The 12,675-nt window shown below is 41.6% G+C and overlaps 1 protein-coding gene across 1 annotated transcript in view; it reads right to left on the bottom strand.

The window, feature by feature from the left end:
• LOC120040083 (adhesion G protein-coupled receptor B3-like) overlaps positions 1-12,675 on the bottom strand; it is a gene marked incomplete at its 5' end in the record, with an annotated part of 140,518 nt that overhangs the window by 23,750 nt on the left and 104,093 nt on the right. The window lies entirely within an intron of this gene.

Here is a 12,675-nt window from a genome sequence, read left to right as displayed (position 1 = left end):
GCTTAGCTGCCCTATAGGTGTGTCCCAGGGAGAGGGAGAGGGTGGTGGGGGATACACCTGGGCTGAGCTGTCCTATAGGTGTGTCCCAGGGAGAGTGTGGTGGGGGATACACCTGGGCTGAGCTGTCCTATAGGTGTGTCCCAGGGAGAGGGTGGTGGGGTATACACCTGGGCTGAGCTGTCCTATAGGTGTGCCCCAGAGAGAGGGTGGTGGAGGGATACACCTGGGCTGAGCTGTCCTATAGGTGTGTCCCAGGGAGAGGGTGGTGGGGGATACACCTGGGCTGAGCTGTCCTATAGGTGTGCCCCAGGGAGAGGTAGAGGGTGGTGGGGGTATACACTTGAGCTGAGCTGTCCTATAGGTGTGTCCCAGAGAGAGGGTGGTGGGGGATACACCTGGGCTGAGCTGTCCTATAGGTGTGTCCCAGGGAGAGGGTGGTGGGGGATACACCTGGGCTGAGCTGTCCTATAGGTGTGCCCCAGGGAGAGGTAGAGGGTGGTGGGGGTATACACTTGAGCTGAGCTGTCCTATAGGTGTGTCCCAGAGAGAGGGTGGTGGGGGATACACCTGGGCTGAGCTGTCCTATAGGTGTGCCCCAGGGAGAGGTAGAGGGTGGTGGGGGGATACACTTGAGCTGAGCTGTCCTATAGGTGTGTCCCAGAGAGAGGGTGGTGGGGGATACACCTGGGCTGAGCTGTCCTATAGGTGTGCCCCAGGGAGAGGTAGAGGGTGGTGGGGGGATACACTTGAGCTGAGCTGTCCTATAGGTGTGTCCCAGAGAGAGGGTGGTGGGGGATACACCTGGGCTGAGCTGTCTTATAGGTTTACCCCAGGGAGAGGGTGCTGGGGAATACACCTGGGCGGAGCTGTCCTATAGGTGTGTCCCAGGGAGAGGGAGGGAGAAGGTGAGGGACATAGAGAGAGGGGGTGGGAGAGAGAGATGGAGAGGGAGAGGGAGAAGGGAATGGAGAGAGAGCAAAAGAGTGAGAGAGAAGGAGAAAAGAAAGAGAGGAGAAGGAGAGACGCTCCATTCCTCCACCAGTGCTGCGCTGCCCTACAGTTGTGCCCTAGACATCAAGGCAGCGTCACACAGTGAAACACTGAACACATGGTGCCTCTACTCTGGGTAAAGTTGCTGCCTCTCAGCAGGATAGAACATACAGTATTGAAGAATAGAAGGAAAGAACACGTGGATATAAGGATAGAAGGATAGAACACACAGTATAGAAGAATAGAAGGATAGAACACACAGGATAGAACACACAGGATAGGAGGATAGAACACACAGGATAGAAGGATAGAATGATAGAACACACAGGATAGAAGGATAGAACACACAGGATAGAAGGACAGAACACACAGGATAGAAGGATAGAACACACAGGATAGAAGGATAGAATGATAGAACACACAGGATAGAAGGATAGAACACACAGGATAGAAGGACAGAACACACAGGATAGAAGGATAGAACACACAGGATAGAAGGATAGAACACACAGGATAGAAGGATAGAACACACGGGATAGAAGGATATGACACAAAGGATAGAAGGATAGGACACACAGGATAGAAGGATAGAACACACATGATAGAAGGATAGAAGGATAGAACACACAGAATAGAAGGATAGGACACACATGCCAGAAGGATAGAAGGATAGAACACACAGAATAGAAGGATAGGACACACAGGATAGAAGGATAGAACACACAGAATAGAAGGATATAACACCAAGGATAGAAGGATAGGACACACAGGATAGAAGGATAGAACACACATGATAGAAGGATAGAACACACATGATAGAAGGATAGAACACACAGGATAGAAGGATAGAACACACAGGATAGAAGGATAGAACACACAGAATAGAAGGATAGAACACACAGGATAGAAGGATAGAACACACAGAATAGAAGGATAGAACACACAGGATAGAACACACAGGATAGAATGATAGAACACACAGGATAGAAGGATAGGACACACAGGATAGAAGGATAGAACACACAGGATAGAAGGATAGAAAACACAGGATAGAAGGGTAGAACACACAGAATAGAAGGATAGAACACACAGAATAGAAGGATAGAACACATGATAGAAGGATAGGACACACAGGATATAAGGATAGAACACACAGGATAGAAGGATAGAACACACAGAATAGAAGGATAGAACACAGGATAGAATGATAGAACACACAGGATAGAATGATAGAACACAAAGGATAGAAGGATAGAACACACAGAATAGAAGGATAGAACACACAGGATAGAAGGATAGAACACACAGGATAGAAGGATAGAACACACAGGATAGAAGGATAGAACACACAGGATAGAAGGATAGAACACACAGAATAGAAGGATAGAACACACAGGATAGAAGGATAGGACACACAGGATAGAAGGATAGAAGGATAGAACACCCAGGATAGAAGGATAGAACACACAGGATAGAAGGATAGAACACACAGGATAGAAGGATAGAACACACAGGATAGAAGGGTAGAACACAGGATAGAAGGATAGAATACACAGAATAGAAGGATAGAACACACAGGATAGAAGGATAGAACACACCGGATAGAAGGATAGAACACACATGATAGAAGGATAGAACACACAGGATAGACGGATAGAACACACAGGATAGAAGGATCGAACACACAGAATAGAAGGATAGAACACACAGGATAGAAGGATAGAACACACAGGATAGAAGGATAGAACACACATGATAGAAGGATAGAACACACAGGATAGAAGGATAGAACACACAGAATAGAAGGATAGAACACACAGGATAGAAGGATAGAACACACAGGATAGAAGGATAGAACACACAGAATAGAAGGATAGAATACACAGGATAGAAGGATAGAACACACAGGATAGAAGGATAGAACACCCAGGATAGAAGGATAGAACACACATGATAGAAGGATAGAAGGATAGAACACACAGAATAGAAGGATAGGACACACATGCTAGAAGGATAGAAGGATAGAACACTCAGAATAGAAGGATAGGACACACAGGATAGAAGGATAGGACACACATGATAGAAGGATAGAACACACATGATAGAAGGATAGAACACACAGGATAGAAGGATAGAACACACAGGATAGAAGGAGAGAAAACACATGATAGAAGGATATAACACTCAGGATAGAAGGATAGGACACACAGGATAGAAGGATAGAACACACATGATAGAAGGATAGAACACACAGGATAGAAGGATAGGACACACAGGATAGAAGGATAGAACACACAGAATAGAAGGATATAACACACAGGATAGAAGGATAGGACACACAGGATAGAAGGATAGAACACACATGATAGAAGGATAGAACACACAGGATAGAAGGATAGAACACACAGGATAGAAGGATAGAACACACATGATATAAGGATAGAACACACAGGATAGAAGGATAGAACACACAGGATAGAAGGATAGAACACACAGAATAGAAGGATAGAACACACAGGATATAAGGATAGAACACACATGATAGAAGGGTAGAACACAGGATAGAAGGATAGAACACACAGGATAGAAGGATAGAACACACAGGATAGAAGGATAGAACACACAGGATAGAAGGATAGAACACACAGGATAGAAGGATATAACACAGGATAGAAGGATAGAACACACAGGATAGAAGGATAGCACACACAGGATAGAAGGATAGAACACACAGGATAGAAGGATAGAGCACACAGGATAGAAGGATAGAACACACAGGATAGAAGGATAGAAAACACAGGATAGAAGGATAGAACACACAGGATAGAAGGATAGAACACACAGGATAGAAGGATATAACACACAGAATAGAAGGATAGAACACACAGGATAGAACACACAGGATAGAAGGATAGAACACACAGGATAGAAGGATAGGACACACAGGATAGAAGGATAGAACACACAGGATAGAAGGATAGAACACACAGGATAGAAGGATAGAACACACAGAATAGAAGGATAGAACACACAGAATAGAAGGGTAGAACACAGGATAGAAGGATATAACACACAGGATAGAAGGATAGAACACACAGAATAGAAGGATAGAACACAGAATAGAATGATAGAACACACAGAATAGAATGATAGAACACACAGGATAGAAGGATAGAACACCCAGAATAGAAGGATAGAACACACAGGATATAAGGATAGAACACACATGATAGAAGGGTAGAACACAGGATAGAAGGATAGAACACACAGGATAGAAGGATAGAACACACAGGATAGAAGGATAGAACACACAGGATAGAAGGATAGAACACACAGGATAGAAGGATATAACACAGGATAGAAGGATAGAACACACAGGATAGAAGGATAGCACACACAGGATAGAAGGATAGAACACACAGGATAGAAGGATAGAACACACAGGATAGAAGGATAGAACACACAGGATAGAAGGATAGAGCACACAGGATAGAAGGATAGAACACACAGGATAGAAGGATAGAAAACACAGGATAGAAGGATAGAACACACAGGATAGAAGGATAGAACACACAGGATAGAAGGATATAACACACAGAATAGAAGGATAGAACACACAGGATAGAACACACAGGATAGAAGGATAGAACACACAGGATAGAAGGATAGGACACACAGGATAGAAGGATAGAACACACAGGATAGAAGGATAGAACACACAGGATAGAAGGATAGAACACACAGAATAGAAGGATAGAACACACAGAATAGAAGGGTAGAACACAGGATAGAAGGATATAACACACAGGATAGAAGGATAGAACACACAGAATAGAAGGATAGAACACAGAATAGAATGATAGAACACACAGAATAGAATGATAGAACACACAGGATAGAAGGATAGAACACCCAGAATAGAAGGATAGAACACACAGGATAGAAGGATAGAAAGGATAGAACACACAGGATAGAAGGATAGAACACACAGAATATAAGGATAGAACACAGGATAGAAGGATAGAACACACAGGATAGAATGATAGAACACACAGGATAGAATGATAGAACACACAGGATAGAAGGATAGCACACACAGAATAGAAGGATAGAACACACAGGATAGAAGGATAGAACACACAGGATAGAAGGATAGAACACACAGGATAGAAGGATAGAACACACAGGATAGAAGGATAGAACACACAGAATAGAAGGATAGAACACACAGGATAGAAGGATAGGACACACAGGATAGAAGGATAGAAGGATAGAACACCCAGGATAGAAGGATAGAACACACAGGATAGAAGGATAGAACACCCAGGATAGAAGGAGAGAGCACACAGGATAGAAGGATAGAACACACAGGATAGAAGGATAGAACACACAGGATAGAAGGATAGAACACACTGGATAGAAGGATAGAACACACTGGATAGAAGGATAGAACACACATGATAGAAGGATAGAACACACAGGATAGAAGGATAGAACACACAGGATAGAAGGATAGAACACACAGGATAGAAGGATAGAACACACATGATAGAAGGATAGAACACACAGGATAGAAGGATAGAACACACAGGATAGAAGGATAGAACACACCGGATAGAAGGATAGAACACACAGAATAGAAGGATAGAACACACAGGATAGAAGGATAGAACACACAGGATAGAAGGATAAAACACACAGAATAGAAGGATAGAACACACAGGATAGAAGGATAGAACACACAGGATAGAAGGATAGAACACCCAGGATAGAAGGATAGAACACACATGATAGAAGGATAGAACACACAGGATAGAAGGAGAGAACACACAGAATAGAAGGATAGAACACACAGGATAGAAGGATAGAACACACAGGATAGAAGGATAGAACACACAGAATAGAATGATAGAACACACAGGATAGAAGGATAGAACACACAGGATAGAAGGATAGAGCACCCAGGATAGAAGGATAGAACACACATGATAGAAGGATAGAACACACATGATAGAAGGATATAACACAGGATAGAAGGATAGAACACACAGGATAGAAGGATAGAACACACAGGATAGAAGGATAGAACACACATGATAGAAGGATAGAACACACAGGATAGAAGGATATAACAAAGGATAGAAGGATAGAACACACAGGATAGAAGGATAGAACACACAGGATAAAAGGATAGAACACACAGGATAGAAGGATAGAACACACATGATAGAAGGATAGGACACAAAGGATAGAAGGATAGAACACACAGGATAGAAGGATATAACACACAGAATAGAAGGATAGAACACACAGGAAAGAAGGATAGGACACACAGGATAGAATGATAGAACACACAGTATAGAAGGATAGAACACACAGGATAGAAGGATAGAACACACAGGATAGAAGGATAGAACACACGGGATAGAAGGATAGAACACACAGGATAGAAGGATAAAACACAGGATAAGGATAGAAGGATAGAACACACAGGATAGAAGGATAGAACACACAGGATAGAAGGATAGAACACACAGGATAGAAGGATAGAACACACAGGATAGAAGGATAGAACACACGGGATAGAAGGATAGAACACACAGGATAGAAGGATAGAACACACTGGATAGAAGGATAGAACACACATGATAGAAGGATAGAACACACAGGATAGAAGGATAGAACACACAGGATAGAAGGATAGAACACACAGGATAGAAGGATAGAACACACATGATAGAAGGATAGAACACACAGGATAGAAGGATAGAACACACAGGATAGAAGGATAGAACACACCGGATAGAAGGATAGAACACACAGAATAGAAGGATAGAACACACAGGATAGAAGGATAGAACACACAGGATAGAAGGATAGAACACACAGAATAGAAGGATAGAACACACAGGATAGAAGGATAGAACACACAGGATAGAAGGATAGAACACCCAGGATAGAAGGATAGAACACACATGATAGAAGGATAGAACACACAGGATAGAAGGATAGAACACACAGAATAGAAGGATAGAACACACAGGATAGAAGGATAGAACACACAGGATAGAAGGATAGAACACACAGAATAGAAGGAAAGAACACACAGGATAGAAGGATAGAACACACAGGATAGAAGGATAGAACACCCAGGATAGAAGGATAGAACACACATGATAGAAGGATAGAACACACAGGATAGAAGAATATAACACAGGATAGAAGGATAGAACACACAGGATAGAAGGATCGAACACACAGGATTGAAGGATAGAACACACATGATAGAAGGATAGAACACACAGGATAGAAGGATATAACACAGGATAGAAGGATAGAACACACAGGATAGAAGGGTAGAACACACAGGATAGAAGGATAGAACACACAGGATAGAAGGATAGAACACACATGATAGAAGGATAGGACACAAAGGATAGAAGGATAGAACACACAGGATAGAAGGATAGAACACACAGGATAGAATGATAGAACACACAGGATAGAAGGATAGGACACACAGGATAGAAGGATAGAACACACAGTATAGAAGGATAGAACACACAGGATAGAAGGATAGAACACACAGGATAGAAGGATAGAACACACAGGATAGAAGGATAGAACACACAGGATAGAAGGATAGAACACAGGATAGAAGGATAGAACACACAGGATAGAAGGATAGAACACACAGGATAGAAGGATAGAACACACAGGATAGAAGGATAGAACACACAGGATAGAAGGATAGAACACACAGGATAGAAGGATAGAACACACAGGATAGAAGGATAGAACACCCAGGATAGAAGGATAGAACACAGGATAGAAGTATAGAACACACAGGATAGAAGGATAGAACACACAGGATAGAAGGATAAAACACACAGGATAGAAGGATAGAACACAGGATAGAAGGATAGAACACACAGGATAGAAGGATAGAACACAAAGGATAGAAGGATAGAACACACAGGATAGAAGGATAGAACACACAGGATAGAAGGATAGAACACACAGGATAGAAGGATAGAAAACACAGGATAGAAGGATAGAACACAGGATAGAATGATAGAACACACATGATAGAAGGATAGAACACACAGGATAGAAGGATAGAACACACAGGATAGAAGGATAGAACACACAGGATAGAAGGATAGAACACACAGGATAGAAGGATAGAACACACAGGATAGAAGGATAGAACACACAGGATAGAATGATAGAACACACAGGGTAGAAGGATAGAACACACAGGATAGAAGGATAGAACACACAGGATAGAAGGATAGAACACACAGAATAGAAGGATAGAACACACAGGATAGAAGGATAGGACACACAGGATAGAAGGATAGAAGGATAGAACACCCAGGATAGAAGGATAGAACACACAGGATAGAAGGATAGAACACCCAGGATAGAAGGAGAGAGCACACAGGATAGAAGGATAGAACACACAGGATAGAAGGATAGAACACACAGGATAGAAGGATAGAACACACTGGATAGAAGGATAGAACACACTGGATAGAAGGATAGAACACACATGATAGAAGGATAGAACACACAGGATAGAAGGATAGAACACACAGGATAGAAGGATAGAACACACAGGATAGAAGGATAGAACACACATGATAGAAGGATAGAACACACAGGATAGAAGGATAGAACACACAGGATAGAAGGATAGAACACACCGGATAGAAGGATAGAACACACAGAATAGAAGGATAGAACACACAGGATAGAAGGATAGAACACACAGGATAGAAGGATAGAACACACAGAATAGAAGGATAGAACACACAGGATAGAAGGATAGAACACACAGGATAGAAGGATAGAACACCCAGGATAGAAGGATAGAACACACATGATAGAAGGATAGAACACACAGGATAGAAGGAGAGAACACACAGAATAGAAGGATAGAACACACAGGATAGAAGGATAGAACACACAGGATAGAAGGATAGAACACACAGAATAGAATGATAGAACACACAGGATAGAAGGATAGAACACACAGGATAGAAGGATAGAGCACCCAGGATAGAAGGATAGAACACACATGATAGAAGGATAGAACACACATGATAGAAGGATATAACACAGGATAGAAGGATAGAACACACAGGATAGAAGGATAGAACACACAGGATAGAAGGATAGAACACACATGATAGAAGGATAGAACACACAGGATAGAAGGATATAACAAAGGATAGAAGGATAGAACACACAGGATAGAAGGATAGAACACACAGGATAAAAGGATAGAACACACAGGATAGAAGGATAGAACACACATGATAGAAGGATAGGACACAAAGGATAGAAGGATAGAACACACAGGATAGAAGGATATAACACAGGATAGAAGGATAGAATGATAGAACACACAGGATAGAAGGATAGAACACAGGATAGAAGGATAGAGCACACAGGATAGAAGGATAGAACACACGGGATAGAAGGATAGAACACACAGGATAGAAGGATAGAACACCCAGGATAGAAGGATAGAACACACAGGATAGAAGGATAGAACACACAGGATAGAAGGATAGAACACACAGGATAGAAGGATAGAACACACAGGATAGAAGGATAGAACACACAGGATAGAAGGATAGAACACACAGGATAGAAGGATAGAACACAGGATAGAAGTATAGAACACACAGGATAGAAGGATAGAACACACAGGATAGAAGGATAAAACACACAGGATAGAAGGATAGAACACAGGATAGAAGGATAGAACACACTGGATAGAAGGATAGAACACACATGATAGAAGGATAGAACACACAGGATAGAAGGATAGAACACACAGGATAGAAGGATAGAACACACAGGATAGAAGGATAGAACACACATGATAGAAGGATAGAACACACAGGATAGAAGGATAGAACACACAGGATAGAAGGATAGAACACACCGGATAGAAGGATAGAACACACAGAATAGAAGGATAGAACACACAGGATAGAAGGATAGAACACACAGGATAGAAGGATAGAACACACAGAATAGAAGGATAGAACACACAGGATAGAAGGATAGAACACACAGGATAGAAGGATAGAACACCCAGGATAGAAGGATAGAACACACATGATAGAAGGATAGAACACACAGGATAGAAGGATAGAACACACAGAATAGAAGGATAGAACACACAGGATAGAAGGATAGAACACACAGGATAGAAGGATAGAACACACAGAATAGAAGGATAGAACACACAGGATAGAAGGATAGAACACACAGGATAGAAGGATAGAACACCCAGGATAGAAGGATAGAACACACATGATAGAAGGATAGAACACACAGGATAGAAGAATATAACACAGGATAGAAGGATAGAACACACAGGATAGAAGGATCGAACACACAGGATTGAAGGATAGAACACACATGATAGAAGGATAGAACACACAGGATAGAAGGATATAACACAGGATAGAAGGATAGAACACACAGGATAGAAGGATAGAACACACAGGATAGAAGGATAGAACACACATGATAGAAGGATAGGACACAAAGGATAGAAGGATAGGACACAAAGGATAGAAGGATAGAACACACAGGATAGAAGGATAGAACACACAGGATAGAATGATAGAACACACAGGATAGAAGGATAGGACACACAGGATAGAAGGATAGAACACACAGTATAGAAGGATAGAACACACAGGATAGAAGGATAGAACACACAGGATAGAAGGATAGAACACACAGGATAGAAGGATAGAACACACAGGATAGAAGGATAGAACACAGGATAGAAGGATAGAACACACAGGATAGAAGGATAGAACACACAGGATAGAAGGATAGAACACACAGGATAGAAGGATAGAACACACAGGATAGAAGGATAGAACACACAGGATAGAAGGATAGAACACCCAGGATAGAAGGATAGAACACCCAGGATAGAAGGATAGAACACAGGATAGAAGTATAGAACACACAGGATAGAAGGATAGAACACACAGGATAGAAGGATAAAACACCCAGGATAGAAGGATAGAACACAGGATAGAAGGATAGAACACACAGGATAGAAGGATAGAACACAAAGGATAGAAGGATAGAACACACAGGATAGAAGGATAGAACACACAGGATAGAAGGATAGAACACACAGGATAGAAGGATAGAACACACAGGATAGAAGGATAGAACACAGGATAGAATGATAGAACACACAGGATAGAAGGATAGAACACACAGGATAGAAGGATAGAACACACAGGATAGAAGGATAGAACACACAGGATAGAATGATAGAACACACAGGATAGAATGATAGAACACACAGGATAGAAGGATAGAACACACATGATAGAAGGATAGAACACACATGATAGAATGATAGAACACACAGCATAGAATGATAGAACACACAGGATAGAAGGATAGAACACACAGGATAGAAGGATAGAACACACAGGATAGAAGGATAGAACACACAGGATAGAATGATAGAACACACAGGGTAGAAGGATAGAACACACAGGATAGAAGGATAGAACACACAGGATAGAAGGATAGAACACACAGGATAGAATGATAGAACACACAGGATAGAATGATAGAACACACAGGATAGAAGGATAGAACACACAGGATAGAAGGATAGAACACACAGGATAGAAGGATATGACACACAGGATAGAAGGATAGAACACACAGGATAGAATGATAGAACACACATGATAGAAGGATAGAACACAAAGGATAGAAGGATAGAACACACAGGATAGAAGGATAGAACACACAGGATAGAAGGATAGAACACACAGGATAGAAGGATAGAACACACAGGATAGAAGGATATGACACACAGGATAGAAGGATAGAACACACAGGATAGAAGGATAGAACACACAGGATAGAAGGATAGAACACACAGGATAGAAGGATAGAACACACAGGATAGAATGATAGAACACACAGGATAGAATGATAGAACACACAGGATAGAAGGATAGAACACACAGGATAGAAGGATAGAACCCACAGGATAGAAGGATAGAACACACAGGATAGAATGATAGAACACACAGGATAGAATGATAGAACACACAGGATAGAAGGATAGAACACACAGGATAGAAGGATAGAACACACAGGATAGAAGGATATGACACACAGGATAGAATGATAGAACACACAGGATAGAAGGATAGAACACACAGGATAGAAGGATAGAACACACAGGATAGAAGGATAGAACACACAGGATAGAAGGAGAGAACACACAGGATAGAAGGATAGAACACAGGATAGAATGATAGAACACACATGATAGAATGATAGAACACACAGGATAGAAGGATAGAACACACAGGATAGAAGGATAGAACACACAGGATAGAAGGATAGAACACACAGAATAGAAGGATAGAACACACAGGATAGAAGGATAGAACACACAGGATAGAAGGATAGAACACACAGGATAGAAGGATAGAACACAGGATAGAAGGGTAGAACACACATGATAGAAGGATAGAACACACAGGATAGAAGGATAGAACACACAGGATAGAAGGATAGAACACACAGGATAGAAGGATAGAACACAAAGGATAGAAGGATAGGACACACAGGATAGAAGGATAGAACACACAGGATAGAAGGATA

This window comes from Salvelinus namaycush, unplaced genomic scaffold, assembly GCF_016432855.1.
Source record: "Salvelinus namaycush isolate Seneca unplaced genomic scaffold, SaNama_1.0 Scaffold321, whole genome shotgun sequence".
Taxonomy (NCBI): Eukaryota; Metazoa; Chordata; class Actinopteri; order Salmoniformes; family Salmonidae; genus Salvelinus; species Salvelinus namaycush.
The sequence above is the reverse complement of the archived record's forward strand: the minus strand, read 5'-3'. Positions and strand labels throughout refer to the sequence as shown.